This window comes from Myxine glutinosa, chromosome 2, assembly GCF_964187855.1.
Source record: "Myxine glutinosa chromosome 2, kmMyxGlut1.1, whole genome shotgun sequence".
Lineage (NCBI taxonomy): Eukaryota > Metazoa > Chordata > Myxini > Myxiniformes > Myxinidae > Myxine > Myxine glutinosa.
Window position 1 is genome coordinate 194,327,776 of NC_136262.1, and position 17,776 is coordinate 194,345,551.

At 45.5% G+C, this 17,776-nt stretch overlaps 1 protein-coding gene across 6 annotated transcripts in view; it reads left to right on the plus strand.

Annotated features, from left to right (window-relative positions):
- Positions 1-617: 617 nt before the first annotated feature.
- The window catches only part of PTPRA (protein tyrosine phosphatase receptor type A), a 221,923-nt gene continuing 204,764 nt past the window's right edge, over positions 618-17,776 (plus strand). For all 6 annotated transcript variants that reach the window (XM_078772136.1, XM_068106528.2, XM_068106531.2 and 3 more), the window contains exon 1: positions 618-736. The gene's annotated coding sequence lies outside the window, so the exon portion shown is untranslated. The remainder of the gene's footprint in view (positions 737-17,776) is intronic.

Genomic DNA, 17,776 nt, shown 5'->3' on the forward strand with positions numbered 1-17,776 from the left:
ACAGCTGATGTTCAGTGACAGTTTTAAACATTGAAGTCTGAAGAGCGCTTGCTGAGTGGTGGTGACGCCAATGCCTTGACTTGGACAACACCTGGTTGATGGGTCTGTTCCCTCTCCAAAGGTGGTTGGTAGAGAGCGGCCTGTAGGGGATAGCAATGAAATCAACATGCAGCTCGTGAATTATCGTGAAAATGATTAATATTCTGTGTATTTTCCCTTTAATAAACATAATACACTTAATTGCAGTCTGGACTAACTCGATATTCATTGCAGAGCACACAGTAATTTAAAACCTCCGGAAATGAATAATAACCGTGTTGCTGTTTTACAGCTGTACATCGCAAAACACGGACTGGATTCGCTTTTAATATCGAACCGGTGCGGTGCAAGATGTACTGTACTGTACTGTATTGCCAAAACATTGGAACTGGAACCGAAAGTCACCTCCATAACCAAGGACGTCACGCGCACGGCGCGAATGTTCAAGTTGTGCGTGGGGGCGGAAGTCTTGGGGAAGCGCGTGACGTTACACGCACGGCGCGAATCGTCAAGTTGTACGTGTGGGCGGGTGTCGTTGAGAGGCGCGTGACGTCACGCGTTCAAATTCGACTCGGTGACGTCGGTAAAAGCGTAGGAGCTTCCGTCTTATCGCATATTCGGGTGACGTCAAGCGAGCGGACTCCGGGGCGGTTGGTGCGACATGGCGGTGTTCTGGTTGTGTCACAGCGTTCCTGAGGTAGGTCTTGCGCCAGACCCACGTTGGACCCGGACTTGTACTTTAAATGATGTGGAAAGGATATTTATTCGTGCTTTAGTGTTGGGATCAGATGGTACTGACTGGTTGGGGTCATGCTTATGATGTTGATGGTTGAGGAGGAGGAAGAAGAGGGATAAGGGGGGCGGGTAAGAAGTCCGTGGAGGTCTGTGGTAGAGCAGGTTACCTCACCTCTTGACAGCGTAACGGTCCCTGGCCTCATTGGCTGAGTGGGAGGGAATGAGCGGATTGGGTTTATAAATTCGTTCGTGTGCACAGTTTTCAAGCGATCCTCCTCCGAACCAGAAGATCTGTGCTTGTGCTGACCATTTGGGATCAACAGGAGACATTCCAGATGGTTCAACATCGAATGGGGAGAAATGTACAGATGGTTCAACATCGTTGGTTAAATAACGTGGATACAACACGGGCATGTTGGGCCAAATTTCCAGTTCATTTTTAAAGGGACACAATCAGGTATTTTAAAATGAGATCCTCGAATATAAGACCCGTCGCTTCGCTGAGAGAAATGCCAATCTTTGCTGCGATGGTTAATCTCGGGGAAGAAAACGCAATACCCCTGGCGCTCACCTGGTAGAATAAACGGTATACTGCACTGGCTAAAGGTATTTTAAACCACTTTCAATGGTTGCGAGAAGACAGGGCAGCATGTAGAATCATACTAACATAATCGTGTACCTCCTCAGACCCCAATTTTTCCAATGCCTTGAACAAACATTGGTACATCATGGATGACGAAGGTTGTGGTGACGTTTCATTAAAATTGTTTGTGTAGGTTCTGAGAAAAAAACGCAAATACAAATTTTGTGGGGCAAGCCTCCCCATAGACCACCTTAGACCCTGATTTTTTTTTAATGCCAGGAAAAAACTTTGGTACAACACAGGTGATGAAGGTTGTGGTGACGTTTCATCGGAATTGCATGTGCAGTTTCTGAGAAGAAAGCAAACACTGATTTTGGGGGGCAATTCCCCCAATTCCCCCAATTCCCCCAATTCCAAATCCCCCAATTCCGATAAGACGGAAAATCCGTTTCTGGTGTTTGTTCCCCCTCCATCCCCTCCCTTACCTCAAACGGCTACACAGCTGACTCCGCACATGAAAAAGCTGAATGCCTCAACTCTGTGTTTGCCTCTAAATCTTGTGTCCCAAACCCATCCCTCTCTGTACCCACCATACCCAGTCGTACCCTGCTGCTCCTGGACTCCGTGTCCTTTCCTCCTGACAAGGTGGAAAAGTTTCTGTCAACCCTCGACTCTGATTCTGCAACTGGACCCGACGGCATCAGCCCACGGGTCCTAAAATCCTGCTCTGCTGCTCTATCTCACCCTCTCTCTGTTCTCTTCACCCTCTCTTTTGCTCAAGGTCAACTGCCATCTGCTTGGAAATCAGCCAACATCACCGCTTTGCACAAAAAAGGTGCAAAAACAGATCCTAGCAACTACAGACCAATCAGCCTTCTCCCAATTATCAGCAAAGTCATGGAATCCATCATTGCTTCTGATATGAAATCTTTCCTCTTCTCCAATGGCTTGATCTCTGATCATCAATTTGGTTTCAGACCAGGTCACTCTACTCTGGACATGCTGCTTCTGCTGTCTCAACAATGGATGGAGGTCCTCAATGCCAAACAGGAAATTAGAGCTGTCTCCCTCGACATATCACGTGCCTTCGACACGGTCTGGCACCCCGCTCTGCTCACCAAACTCTCCTCCTTTGGTATCCATGGAAATCTCCACGCATGGCTGGCGGACTTCCTCTCTAGTCGTCGTCAACGTGTGGCCCTGAATAGGTTTCTCTCATCTCCTCTTCCTGTTCAGGCTGGAGTTCCCCAAGGCAGTGTTCTGGGCCCCGTGCTTTTTCTGGTCTTCATCAATGATCTCTCTGACTCTCTCGAAAATCCTCTCTATCTCTTTGCTGATGACTCCACTCTCTGCCGCTCCATTCCTCTTCCCTCAGATCGGCAGTCTGCTGCCTCCTCACTCTCTGAAGACCTGGACAAAATCACAGACTGGTCAAACAAGTGGAACATGTCTTTCAATCCTGACAAATCTCACACTCTTACTATGTCTCTCCGAAAAGATCGACTGGACAACCCTCCCATCTACTTTCTCAACAATCCTCTCCAAGAAGTTCTGTCGCTCAAGATTTTGGGTCTCACTATCTGCCATGATCTTTCTTGGGAAAACCACATTTCCAAGCTGGCCTCCAAAGCCAGTCGCCGACTGGGCATCCTCCGTCGTGCGAAGTCCTTCCTCGGCACACCTGAGCTCCTCACCACATACAAGGCTTTCATCCGCAGCTCAATGGAATACTGTTCTCCCCTATGGGCCGGTGCTCCTGCCTCACACCTAGCTCGGCTTCACGCTGTTGAAACCAAAGCTTTCAGAATTATTGGAATCTCCCGCGATGAAGCTATCTCTGAGGGCCTTTCACTCACTCACCGCAGGCAGGTAGGTGGTCTTTCTGTCTTCTACCGACTCCTCTCCGGCCTTGCACCCCCAGCTCTCTCTGTGCTCTGTCCCCCAAATATTCCTACAGGTCGCACAAGATCTGCCAGCAACCCTCTGATGGTTAAACTGCCGAAATCTCGGCTCTCCGCTCACCTTCACTCTTTCATTCCTCTTTTCTCCCGCCTCTGGAACAAACTCCCTCACTCCCTTCAATCCCACTCCTCCCTCCAGGTCTTTAAAACAGCTGTTCACCACCATCTCTTATCTTCCCCCATCCAAAACCTTGATCTTTTCTACCCCCGCTAATTCATCCCAGATCCACCTTGTTTGAAATTCCAACTTCTTTCCTGGAAGTCCTGGCAGTGTCCATATGTTTTATACCTCTCCCACTGCCCCCTTCCCACGCCCCCCCCCCCCCCCCCCCCCCAAAGCCCTCGCCTCTCTCAGATCTCTCGATGTCTCCATGTCTCTCGGTCCCTGCTCTCAAATGTTGTGTTTGTGTCCTTCCCCCTCTCTCCCCATCTTGTCTACCGCTCCCTATGTTATATGTTTTATGTGTCGGTTTGTCTTTCTGTGTGTTCATGTGATTAATGTTCGCTCTTTCACGAGCCTCGATATTGTATACAAAAAAAAAAAAAAAAAAAAAAAAAAAAAAAACCCCAAAGAGGCAGATTTTTGTTTTTTAATGCCGTGAACAAACTTTGGTACATCACGCGTGGTGAAGGTTGTGGTGAAGTTTCATCGAAAAAGTGTATGTTTCAGAGAAGAAAGCAAATATCTATTTTGGGGGTTCAGACCCACTTTTGACCCTCCTCCCCTCCCCCCTGTAAATCCCCAAAGAGGCAGTTGTTTTTTTAATGCCGTGAACAATCTTAGGTACATCATGGGTGATGAAGGTTGTGGTCATGTTTCATCGAAATATTGTGTGTAGTTTCAGAGGAAAAAGCAAATTCCTATTTTGGGGGGGGGGGGGGGGGGGGGGGTCAAACCTGGATCCACTTTGACCCCTGGTAGACCCCCTTAGACCCAGATTATTATTATTATTATTATTATTATTATTGTTATTTTATTATTATTATTATTTTTAATGCTGTGAACAACCTTTAGTCACAACACAACAAATATCATTTGTGCCAAATTTGGTCGCAATCCCATCAGCGGTTTCGTAGAAGAAGTTTCAAGTGTGGACGGACGGACGGACAGACAGCTCCCCTGAACTTCGTTCCATGTGAGCTTAAAAAAAAAAGGGGATTCCTGGGAGATCCTGCTTACTCTCCGTGCAGGGATAACCAACGTCATGTGTTGGCATTTGCAGTTTTGACATGTGTCCATGTGCCCTTACAAAAAAAAAAAAATGTATTTGCATATATATATCTTTGTGTATATATATATATATATATATATATATATATATATATATATATATATTGTTACGGAACCCAACGTCGGCCTCGGATCCTTTCTCGAGGGGGGATTAGTCCCCTCGTTTGTGACTGACCGACGTGGTCCCTGAAACTGCACAAGCTCCCTCCAGAGGCAGGTGAGAAGCTTCGTTCGCGACCGCGGATAAGATGTTAATTTGCCGAGCGGATGGCAGCCGCGGCACGAACCGTTAACAAAGACTAACCCGATCCTGAACGTTGGCCAAATCGTGCCACAGGTATTCAATGGGAAAAAGACAAAGATGACAGATGTGAAGAAGAAGAAGAACAAAAAGGGTTTGAAATACGAATATAATTTATTACTGCTATTTACAACCAAAAATAACCAAGGAGGAGGAAGGATAATAAAATAAAAACAGCAGAAGAAGAAGAAGCGGACACAGTGCACCTTAGCTTACCTATAAACAGTCTTACTTAACCCAGGACAGAACAAACAAAACAAACTTACGTACACAAGAGAATGGAATGGCAGGAATGGTTTGGAGGGATGAGCAGGTGGAATCACAGGGCACAGCGAGCAGGTCCACTCCGGGCGGGAAGCGAGGAGCCGGCAGCTCCTTGTATTCGGCTTTACACCGCACACCGGCAAGGTCACTCGCTGCCCCGTCAGGGCTTCACGCGGCTGGTTGAAACGGGGCTGGTTGAAGCGGCTCTCTGCAGAAATCAGCTGGGTCACGCATCTGCCGTATCTCTGACGCAACTCTTCCAAAGGCTTCCGCACGCGCTTGTTCTGACGCAACTCTTCCAAAGGCTTCCGCACGCGCTTGTATCTCCTTTGGGCGATCAAGCTGCCGGCCTCCAGGACACGCCCATCGGTGAGGTCGCCTCGGCCCTGATTGGTCGCGAGGGCTCACCGATCCCGCCCTTAGAGGAGGCGTTGGCAAGGCCACGCCTTGTTCCCGGCGCTGGGCCGACTCCTCCCACCTTCGGCTCCGAGATGACCTCGTGGCTAATGGAGTCTTGCAGTGAAAACAACAACCTGCAGCAGAATTCAGCGAACCGCTCAATGCAGTTGGCAATTGAGGAAAGGGGAATCCAATGGAGGTTCTGGGGAAATTGAAAGGGGATACTACCTTGTCTGGATTCGGTGCAATGGAGTGTCAATTAATGGAAGCAGAGCCTTAACCTAATACACAGAATAAGGAAATAACTACCAACAAGGAGGAAATCTATGATTTGGCTACGTGATGGTATATGACCTAACTAAGGGACGCCCTTTGACCTTTATACACAACAACTGGAGGAAGGAGGGTGATATTTTACAACACAAAAAAACACCATTCTCAAATTCATAACAATATATATATATATATATATATATATATATATATATATATATATATATATATATATATATATATATATATATATATATACACAAAGAATTAAGTTAAGCACCCCCCCCGTTTTTTTACAACCTCGCACATTACAAGTTTGTTGTCGTCAAAACAGTGTAATATACCCATGATATTGCTATATTTTCTGGAGAAGTGATATTATGGTCACATAAAAACATAACAATCATGCCGTTTTCAATATTTTATTCTGAATAATTTAAGGTGAAATTTTTTGGGAATTTTAGGCATATTTTCACCTCAATTTAAGTATGGAGCTATAGGTCCATCACGGACAGTGTGGATGACGTTTATGTTTTCTAACGTACAGTCATTGTTCTGAGAAGACCTCTAGCGATCTTTGCGTCAATAACGTGTGTAGGACCCACGTGATCGGATCACTGACTCAACCCTACGTCTCATAGACCCTGTAAGCCGTCGTATGCGTTGCTGTGGCAGGTTGTTCCATTCCCGATGTAATGCACGTTCCAATTCATCCAGATTGGCTATTGGAGGGACCATCTTCGCAATTTGTCGTCCCAACATGTCCCAAACGTGCTCGAGGGGGTTCAACCTGCCACAGCAACGCATACGACGGCTTACAGGGTCTATGAGACGTAGGGTTGAGTCAGTGATCCGATCACGTGGGTCCTACACACGTTATTGACGCAAAGATCGCTAGAGGTCTTCTCAGAACAATGACTGTACGTTAGAAAACATAAACGTCATCCACACTGTCCGTGATGGACCTATAGCTCCATACTTAAATTGAGGTGAAAATATGCCTAAAATTCCCAAAAAATTTCACCTTAAATTATTCAGAATAAAATATTGAAAACGGCATGATTGTTATGTTTTTATGTGACCATAATATCACTTCTCCAGAAAATATAGCAATATCATGGGTATATTACACTGTTTTGACGACAACAAACTTGTAATGTGCGAGGTTGTAAAAAAACGGGGGGGGGGTGCTTAACTTAATTATTTGTGTATATATATATATATATATATATATATATATATATGCCAATCTTTGTATGTGTGTATATATATTGTTACAGACGCGGCTTAGATGTTATTTACCGAGCGGTTTGGTATGACCACGTCTGCACAAGTTACCCGATTATACCCGAACGTTGACTAATCGCGCTACGCTAGATCAATGAAGGAAAAGACACACGGCTGGGATTAAAATGACACGACACCAGGGATACGGTTCTCAAGACCTCCGGAGGAGATTATATTAAGGCGGAAGGTCAGATTACAGGGATGAGAGGGACAGCATAGAAAGACAAGCACTTAGACACACTCTTATATTAACCCCAACAGACGACAGATAAACGGGACAAAAGGCTGACTCACACGGGGATTGATGGCAAGGAAAGCGGGTATCGATGGCTCAAGGTGCACTCTTGGCTCAAGGACAGGGTACTGTACGGTCCAGTAGATGCAGGAGGTTTCACAGCGCTCGAGGTGGCGTCTTGTCGTCTCAAGCTGGGGGCGCATCTCCTCTCACATCCGGTAAGTCGCTGCGTATATCCGGCGGGGAGTGACACGCCCTCGGCTCGTTAGCTCCACCCCAGATGGAATCGGCTCGTTGCTTCTCATTGGGTGCATGCGGGGGGGTTACCGGCTCCGCCCTTGACGAGGGGCTGACAGGGAGCCCCTTCGTGGTAACCCCGTGGAGCGCATGGTCATGGCGGCTAACCGAGCTGGTGGGAGGACGCACACTCCCCCCGCGCGCCGTGGTTGTAGTTGTTGTTGTAGCTGTAGTTGTTGTTGTTGTTGTTGTTTGGGGAAGAAGATGGAAGGAGGTATGGGAAGGTCCTAAACTCACTACTGGTGCCATATAATCACATTCTGGTGCAACGAAGAGTCAGAATTAATGGAAAGGAGTCCTTAACTGACATAGACTAAGAATAACTAGCAAGATGTCCGAAAGTTGTCTACGTGAGATGCGGTGGACCTGGGCACGACATTTAATGGGGGAAAAAGGGGAAGGTCGGTTCTACAGAGTGTTGTTTACAGACAATGGGACTAGGGAATGGGGGATTGGGGATAGTTGGGGAGTATTGGGGAAATAGGGGAATATTTACAAGCGGATATGGAGGCCAAATTCCATATTCGCAACAATATATATATACAGTGAAACCTTGACTTACGAGTGCACCAACTTACGAGTTTTCCGAGATACGAGCCGTCGCTCGGGCGGTTTATTGCTTTGAGATGCGAGCCGAGATCTGAGTTACGAGCTTACGCCACCCGCCACCAGGTGGGTTCCGGTCACGTGGTTATCTTGCCGTGCAAGCATCTCTGCCGTATATCGCTGCTGCTTTGTTTTCGCATTTTGGTTATTTTGTAAAATTTCTTAGTTTTAACCATGGGTCCTAAGAAATTGAGTGTCAAGGGCAGTGCTGAGAAGAAGAAGAGGATGATGTGCTTGGATATAAAACACGCAATCGTCGAAAAACATGAGCGAGGTGTGCGTGTTGTCGACTTGGCGAGGCAGTACGATCGTAGTACTTCTACGATATGTACGATTTTGAAGCAGAAGGAGTCGATAAAGGCTATAATGCCAGCCAAGGGCGTTACGATTATTTCAAAGCTCCGGACCTCTGTCCATGAAGAGATGGAGAAGTTGTTGTTTGTGTGGTTGACGGAGAAGCAGCTAGCAGGAGATACCGTGACCGAGAGCATCATGTGTGAGAAGGCACGAGACATTTACGGGGATTTGGTGCAGCAGACGGCGGCAACATCAACGGATGAGGCATCGGAAGTCATTCAAAGGCAGTCGGGGATTGTTTGATAATTTTAAGAAGAGGACCGGCATTCACTCCGTCGTCAGGCATGGTGAGGCAGCAAGCTCGGATGTGAAGGCAGCTGACGATTTTATTATAACTTTTGCCGAACTGATAGAAGCCGAACGATACATCCCCCAGCAAATCTTCAACTGTGACGAGACAGGGCTCTTCTGGAAAAAGATGCCGAGGAGGACGTATATAACGGCAGAGGAGAAGAGCATGCCAGGCCACAACTTGTTCAGAGTGCCGGCGATAGCTCGCCTTCTCTTTGTGGAAGACACGGATTTTTTTTATTTTTTTTGTATACAAGATCGAGGCTCGTGAAAGAGCTAACATTAATCACACAAAAAGACAAACCGACACACAAAACACAAAAAACAAGGGGAGCGGCAGACAATATGGGGAGAGAGGGGGAAGGACACAAACACAACATTTGAGAGCAGGGACATCGGGAGGACTTGGGGGGAGGTGGGAGAGGAATAAAACATATGAACACTGCAAGGACTCTGGGGTGAATTACCGGGGGTAGAAAATATCAAGGTTTTCGATGGGTCATTGATGAGGTCATTTCGATGAGGTCATTGATGAAGACCAAAAATAGCACAGGGCCCAGAACACTACCAGAACACTACACAGATCCTCATTTCGATGAGGTCATTGATGAAGACCAGAAATAGCACAGGGCCCAGAACACTACACAGATCCTTAACATCCAACAACTAATGGGACGCAAACGGGGCGCCCAGTTTAGCGGTACACACATTGATGAATCACCCTGCCTGTGAAACACCGACATGACAGGTTATAGCTGGGTCGGGATTCAAACCCAGGCTGGACAGTTTAGAGTCAAGTGTGCGTACCTCCAGTCCAGGCCATCCTGCCAACTTGTATGCTGCATACAGGTGAAATATAAAGCGCGAGATATTTTTATATATACTGTATATTAAAAAAAAAATTGGTGTGGTTTTTGGCGGGCTGGAACGGATTAATAGCATTTCAATGCATTTTAATGGGGAAATTTAATTTGAGAAACGAGCAAATTGAGTTACGAGCTCGGTCACAGAACGAATTAAACTCGTAAGTCAAGGTTTCACTGTATATATATATATATATATATATATTGTTACAGACGCGGTTTAGATGTTATGATGGGCCGAGCGGATGGTCCAACCGCGACCGAACAGTTACTCCCCGATTAGCCCGATTCCACCCGACGTTGACCAGATTGCACCACAGATATTCAATCGGGAAACCTCTAAAGCGACCGAAAGAGAAGGAAAAAGAGAAGAAGACAGAGTACGGAGGAAGAACAGATTTATTATACACACACAAGCAATGGATGGAAGAAGCAGTCACACAGCGAATTGTTAACTTACACTATTCAATTTACTTAACCCCAGGACAACGATTAGGACAGACGACGTTCACACTTACACGGGGGAAATTGCAGGCAGGGATGGCGGAGGTGGGTTGCTGGAGAGGGAGGCAGGGTCAGAGGTAGCAGCTCTCAATTCCTCGCGTTTTTGGTGGGAAAACCCTCGGTCGCGTATCCGCTGCCGATGCTGTAGACGTCACGCGCTGGCTCGGTCACACCTGCTCCTCTCCTCCTGGTGGAGCCGTCTCCCTCCTCTCAGCGCGTCGCTCCAAAGGTTGTTTCCTTTCCAAGTACCTCTCCTTTTTGGCTTGGAGCGTCTCTCCTCTCACAGCTCACAGTTCAGCTCACAGCTCCTCTCGCATGTCACCTCTTCGCTCATCTCCCATCTGGTGAAGCAGTCCCTTCCAGTCGCTTTTATCACTCGGGGCGGAATCAAGCCGCCGGCTGCGAGGGCACGCCTACCGGGTCGCTAACCGCGGTGCTGGTTGGCTGTTAGGGCGGTCCGATTCCTCCTTTGCTCATGACGACGTGCCACGCCTGTGAGTTGGCGGCTCCTACCCCCCTCTTCTCCGAGATGAGCACATGGGCAATGGCGGCTTGCGGGATTGAACACCACTCGCACCCCTTTTGACAGGAACTTTGGAGAGCGGAGATGTTTGGGGAAATTGAAAGGGCCTACGCTTATTTCGTTTGATACAATGCAAAGTCAATCTAGTGGGAAACACATATTTAGCCTACATGGAATAAGGAAATAAACTATTTAAAAAGATATATCGTGGCCTGTGTGTAAGTTTCATGGAATTAACTAGGAGGACGGCTGCGACCATTATTTACATTACGAGGGTGTTACACACAACAAAACCATACTTTTCACATTCGTTACACTTCCTCCAAAATTGTTACACTTCCCAAAAACCGTTACACTTCTCAAATTCGTTACACTTCTCAAAACCGTTACAATATATATATAACCACCGTTTAGAGGCCATTTTTCCCCGCAAAGCGGGGGTTGGCCTTTTCGGGGACCATGGTAGTTGTTGTTTTTTTTGGGTCCCCTTTTTGAAGCAATGTTTTACGGCCGGATGCCCTTCCTGACGCCAACCCTTTTTTCCGCCTTCAACGACAAACAGGGAATTACCAGTGAACTGGTACTCAATTAGCCGACCTCGGAAGGATGACAGGCTGAGTCAACCCCCCTGGCATTAATTCGGCGATCGACCGAGATTCGAACCCAGGATCCTAGGATCCTAAGCCGGCACCCTAGCCACTAGCCCAACACCAGGGATATATATATATATATATATTGGATCATAAACACACTTGGGAGTTACCAGAATCCACCGTAGTTGGATTTATTGAAATCCGTTCTCAAGTTATAACACTACAGACAGACGCGGCTCCTCTTATTGGACGATATCCCTGACCCATCGGCACAAAAAATATATTTTTGGGAGAGTAATAAGCCGGATAATTGGGTTTTAAAATACAACTATTTTCACTTCCGTTATACAAATGAGCTACTTCCGTCGATTCGCGTGACATCATGAGCGAACAAGTCATTGACAGACGTGAACGTCAGTGTTTCATCAGATTCATCACAAGTTATTCTAGCGTTCAAGATGCCGATGTGCCAAGCCTATAACTGTTCCAATCAAGACATGGGCGAGAGTTACGTTCCAGGTGGGTAAGCCTTCCAGGTAAAAATTGGCTGGGTAAGCAAACCTAAAGTAAACGACATTTAGTTGAGGCCGTGACGGTGAAGCAGCCAAACTTGAAAGCTAAGCCGTAGCGGTACATTTGTGAGACGCTTCTGCAGGATCTGTTGGTTGATGTCGTCCTGCAGGCCAATTTGTGCCGAATAACATTTATATGGAAGACTGCAAGGTGCAGGCTTCACAAAGGCAGCCGCACATCATCTAAAATGTGAGGGATATCTGGCTCCCTCCTAGGAGATCGATCGGGTATCTTACGAGAATGGAAGCTGCCCTAATGAGCCACCGAATAATTATAGACCTGAGGGTACTTCAATAAACCGATGATACATTCCCATATGCTGGTCGGGTTATAGTCATAGTGATTTATGGACTCATCATTGTGGGCCTGCGGACTCAATGCAGATGCAGTGGACCAATGTAGCAATTTTTGGCAAACAGGATCACTAATTGGCCATGAGCGAAGCTACAGGTAGGCTCAGCTAGTATTGTAGGAATATATATAACTACTTGAGGCCAACTCTGAGCTTTGCTCACTTTGGCCTGGCTTCAAATCAACACGTAACTCTTGCCCGTGTCTTGATTGGAACAGGTGAAAGCTTGGCACATCAGCATCTTGAACGTTAGCATAACTTGTGATGATTCTGATGAAACGCAGACGTACACGTTTGCTAATGAGTTGTGCACTCCTAACGTCAGGCCGCAATTTGCTGGGTGTGGCCTCACCAGCCTGATGCTCCCCGCTTGTTCATGTGGAAGCTCTGGGCTGATTGGGAGCACGTCCATGGAGCTACCAGGTAGTGGTGGTGAATCCACGATGCCCTCTAATGGTCCTTCCCTTACGATGTCCGCCGTGGTCGCTGTGGCATCTAACTAATGCCCTCCTGATGCCGATCGCCTTGATCTGACATAGTGGTGGTTTCAAAATGTTGAGCTTACTGCGTGCTCCGCAATTTGGCTTTGACGTTGGATAATTCATACCTCAGGTTCAATCCTACTCCTGACACCAAAGCAACCTGTTGTCAGTCGTTCCAGTTGCCCAGTTCAAATCCTACGAGTCACGTCAGCGCAACCACGATAGTCAACTGCTTTTAAGACTCCCTGCCTAATGCTTTCATCCAAAGCCGTGTTACAATACAGAATGGAATCCCCAGATCCAGTGAGTGTCACAGATTTGCATCACGTGCCTTGATCTAATTAGGCCGAGCAAATCTGAAGGCGTGGTTGTCGGGCAGTACAGCGACTGTGCAGCAACTAAATGAAGCCAACCAGGACAACCAGAACTCACCCGAGACGAAGACAGATTAAATAAATGGCATGGGGGCGGGGGGGGGGGGGGGGGGTGGAATAGAAGGAGCAATAACAAATAATAATGATGCAAAACGAGCTCCTTCTGCCCATGACCAAATATGTGCCCATGGTACCAAAGGACGAGTGGGATGCCTTAATTATCTATTACCTTATCTGGACCAACATTCATACCAGGAGAGAGGGAATTACGAGACAGGATGAGAGATTGGGTCAAACCCAGCTAAGTCATGCAGGGTCGCCCTGCTTAGCTCTTGCAAATGTGCTGAGGCAACAGTAGAGAGTGAAGTGACCCTGTGGGGTGGAAATGGCCTCGGCTTGACTGGGTGTGGCGTTGGCTGGATATGGACATGGCTTCTGCTCCACAAGCTCAATTCCTGCAGCCTCCCAGCACCACATCCATCAAGTTATCCGCTCCAATTCTTGCTGCATCCGCCTTTTATGACCTCACTCACCGACGTAACCAATGACAATTTGTGCCCCTCCTCTCCCTCTCACCATTGGTCCATATTCCTGCTGATGGGTGGGGAAAACATCCTCCCCCAATCCTTCACAAGACTTGGCAAGGCGTCCCTCAGGGACGACATTATTCTGCCGCCTAAACTTTGGCCCCTCGCGGCCTTGCGAGCACCAAAAAGACACATCTAAGACAGATTTCTCAAAGGAAAGAACATAAAACGTAGGCATACAGTCGTGGACAAAAATATTGGCACCCTTGCATTTTTTTCAAATAACTCACAATTTTCTCTAAAAAGAAGTTGAAATTGACAAGTATTTGGTCTCCACAATTCTTTATTTCACTGTTGATATTGCAGAACCTTTGTTTTTGATTCAGAACTTAATACAGTATATCCTTTTAAATCAGAAAATAAAAAGAAATGGCATTGACAAAATTATTGACACCCTACACTTAATATTTGGTATCACAGCCTTTGGACAAAATAACTGCAGTCAATCACTTCCTATAGTCATGAATGAGCTTCCTACACCTCTCTACTGGCAGTTTGGCCCACTTTTCTTGTGCAAACTGCTCCAGTTCTCCCAGATTTGAAGGGTGCCTTCTCCCAACTGCTGTTTTCAGATCTCCCCACAGGTGTTCAATGGGATTTAGATCTGGGCTTTTGGTTGGTTGCTGGCCACTTTAGGACAGTCCAGCGTTTTGCCTTTAACCATTCCTGGGTGCTTTTTGAAGTGTTTGAGCTCATTGTCCTGCTGTAAGACCCATGACCTTCGACGGAGACCCAGCTTCGTACACTGGGTTGAACATTGCGCTCCAAAATGCCTTGGTAATCTCCCGATTTCATAATGCCATGCACACATTCAAGGGACTCGGTGCCAGAGGTAGCACAGCAACCCCAAAATATCACTGAACCTCCTCCATGTTTGACTGTAGGGAAGGTGTTCTTTTCTTTGAAGGCTTCATTTTGTTTTCTGTAAACAGAGATAATATAATGTGCTTTTCCAAAAAGCTCTAATTTGGTCTCATCTGCCCACAGGACATTCTCCCAGAAGGATTTTGGCTTGTTCAGATTTGTTTTGGCAAACTCCAGTCGGGCTTCCTCAGCAGTGGGGTCCTCCTGGGCCTCCTACCAGAGAATCCCCTTTCATTGAGTTGGCGAGGGATGGTCCGAGTTGAAACTGTCATACCTTGTGTCTGAAGGTCAGCTTGAATCTGTTTGGCAGTTGATTGAGGTTCTTTATCCACCATTCGAACAAACCTTCGCTGCAATCTTCAATCATGTTTTCTCTTGCTACCACATCCTGGGAGGTTGGCTACAGTGCCATGGGCATTAAACTTCCTGATAACATTGCTTACGGTGGACACAGGAACATAAAGGTCTCCGGAGATGTACTTGTAGCCTTGAGAATATCCATGCTTAGCTACAATCTTCTGTCTGACCTCCTCGGAGAATTCCCTGGTTTTCTTTCTTTTCTCCATGCTTATTGCGGTACACACAGTGATACAAAACAGCAGAATGACTCCTTTTCTCTATTCAAACTGGTTGAATGAGTGATTTTTATATTGCAGGCACCTGCAACTCATCACAGGTGAGTTCAATTCCAAAGTAAAGGAGAATCACCTGCTTGAAATCGAATTATTTCTATCTTCTAAAAGGTGCCAATAATATTGTCCGAGCCATTTTAGGATTTATTTGTGGAATAAGCTACGCCTTAGTTATTTTTTCAGCTTTTTTGTTTTGTTCCACTGCAAACCAAAGAAATACGTGTGGATACCAAAATATTTTTTCATTTCAACCATTTTCTGGAAGAAATGGTGCTTTATTTCAAAAAAGTGCAAGGGTGCCAATATTGTTGGCCATGACTGTATATGAATGAAGATTGTAGACACATGAGGTCTATTACATAAGCGACGTGTATCTCATATAATATCGCATTTAATTAGGCTTCCAGAGAGGTTCCCACTGGAAGCCTATTGTTTCTTGTCAGGATTATGATTCTCACACATTTTGTGGATACGATTCGGAGAAAACTGTTATAGCTAGCTCCACGAAACTTCAACTTATAGATACCAATGTAACTTAGTGCATCATTAATTTTGTTTTTGCATTTTTGACTTACATTGGCTGCCATTGTCTATGATGTCATAAACTTTAAACATCTTCTTCTCCAGACCTGCTGAACTGATCAATGCAAAGTTTTACATTTATGATTCGATAGCCATGGGGATAAATGAATGAATGATCGTTTTAAGGCCATTTTCCCCGCTAGAGCGGGGGTTGGCCTTGCGGGGCCCATGAGCTCATGGTTCCCTGTTTGAGGCAATTTTTTTTTAATGGCCGGATGCCCTTCCTGACGCCAACCCTTGGTCGCGTCTTATGATGCGCAGGGACACGGTGTACCTATTCTAAATCGAGGTACACACCGTGATCATTCATCCCAGCAAGCTGGTACTAAATTTGCCGACCTCGGAAGGATGACAGGCTGAGTCAACCCTCCTGGTGTTAATTCAATGATTGACCGGGATTCAAACTCAGGATCCTAGGATCCCAAGCCGGCACCCTAACCGCTAAGCCAACACCAGGCTATATCCATCGGGATAAATGTTTGCGAAAAAAATATGTTATCGGTCACGTGGTTTGGCGGCCATATTTGATTTAAAAATAAAACTTCAAAAATATACATCTCTGAAACCGTGTATGTGATCGATACAAAACATGAAGCACATGTTTACATTCCGATGGGGGAAAATATTTGCAGACTATGATGTCATCAGCCATGTGGTTTGGCCGCCATCTTGAATTTCAGCAAAAAATAAAATAATCATTTCCATCGTACTTCTTAACGTATCAGATACATAGATATACATAGATCAGGTATATATAGATATACAAAGTCAAAATATACATAGATCAATTACTGGTGTGGGAAAAATATTTTAAAACTATGACGTCATCAGTCATGTGATATAGTGGCCATCTTGGATTTAAGGAAAACCTTTAAACATCGTTTTCTCCAGAACTGTTGAACGAATCAATACATTATTTCATATGTATGATCAACTCCAGATGAGGAAAAATGTTTCTGAACTATGACATAATCAGTCACATGGTATGGTGGCCATCTTGGATTTAAGGAAAAAAATATTTGAAAATCCATATCTCCAGAAACGCTCAACAGATGAATCCGAAACTTCATACATATGATTGACTACACATGAGAAATTTTGGTTGCAAACTATGACATCATCAGTCACATGGTATGGCAGCCATCTTGAATTTAAGGAAAAAAAATATTGAAAATCTATATCTCCAGAACCGCTTTACCGATCTAAATCAAAATTTACAAATATGATCGACTACCAATGAGGAAAATTTGTTGAAAATGATGTCATCATCATTCATGTGGTATGGCGGCCAACCGGCCTGGAAGCCTATCATCACTGCTCGCTGTTCTTGTTATTTTAAGGCTTATTCTAAACACTCATTGAGGAAATAACTATACCACTAATTATATATGGTAAATATGTTATATATGGTAAATATATTATATATGGTAAAATATCCCAACTATATTATATATATGGTAAATAATGCTGTTGTCCAACCTGAGACAAATGCCGTGATGTCATTTCCACAATTTTTTATCATTTCTCCCAACCGCATCCAATGATGACTGGTTTGTGCTTGGTGATGTGGTAGATAATGTTCTGTGTGGCAGGCGGCGCTTGTATTTCCTGGTACAGTGCATCAAGGGCTGTATGAGACTCGATTCCGGCAGACTCACTAACTAGTTTATAAACAAAAGGTTACAGAGTCAACATTGGATGGAAACATGTTATTCTACTTTGATGATTCCCCAACAAGGGTAAAACTGGTCAGTAACTGCACTTTTTTGTACTGGGAGTCTAGATATTCCAACTTAAGACTCATTTGTACAGGTCCATATCAAATATGTGTCAACAAGCTTCTTGTCATTGCCAGTAACTAAGTCATTGAGTCTGCTTAGTTGATCCAGGATGGTGACTAAAGTAGGCCACTTGTGGGCTGAGGCATTTATGAAAGGGAGTGAATAACATTTGTCAACCAGAACGGCACCGGGTAGAGAGCACATCTC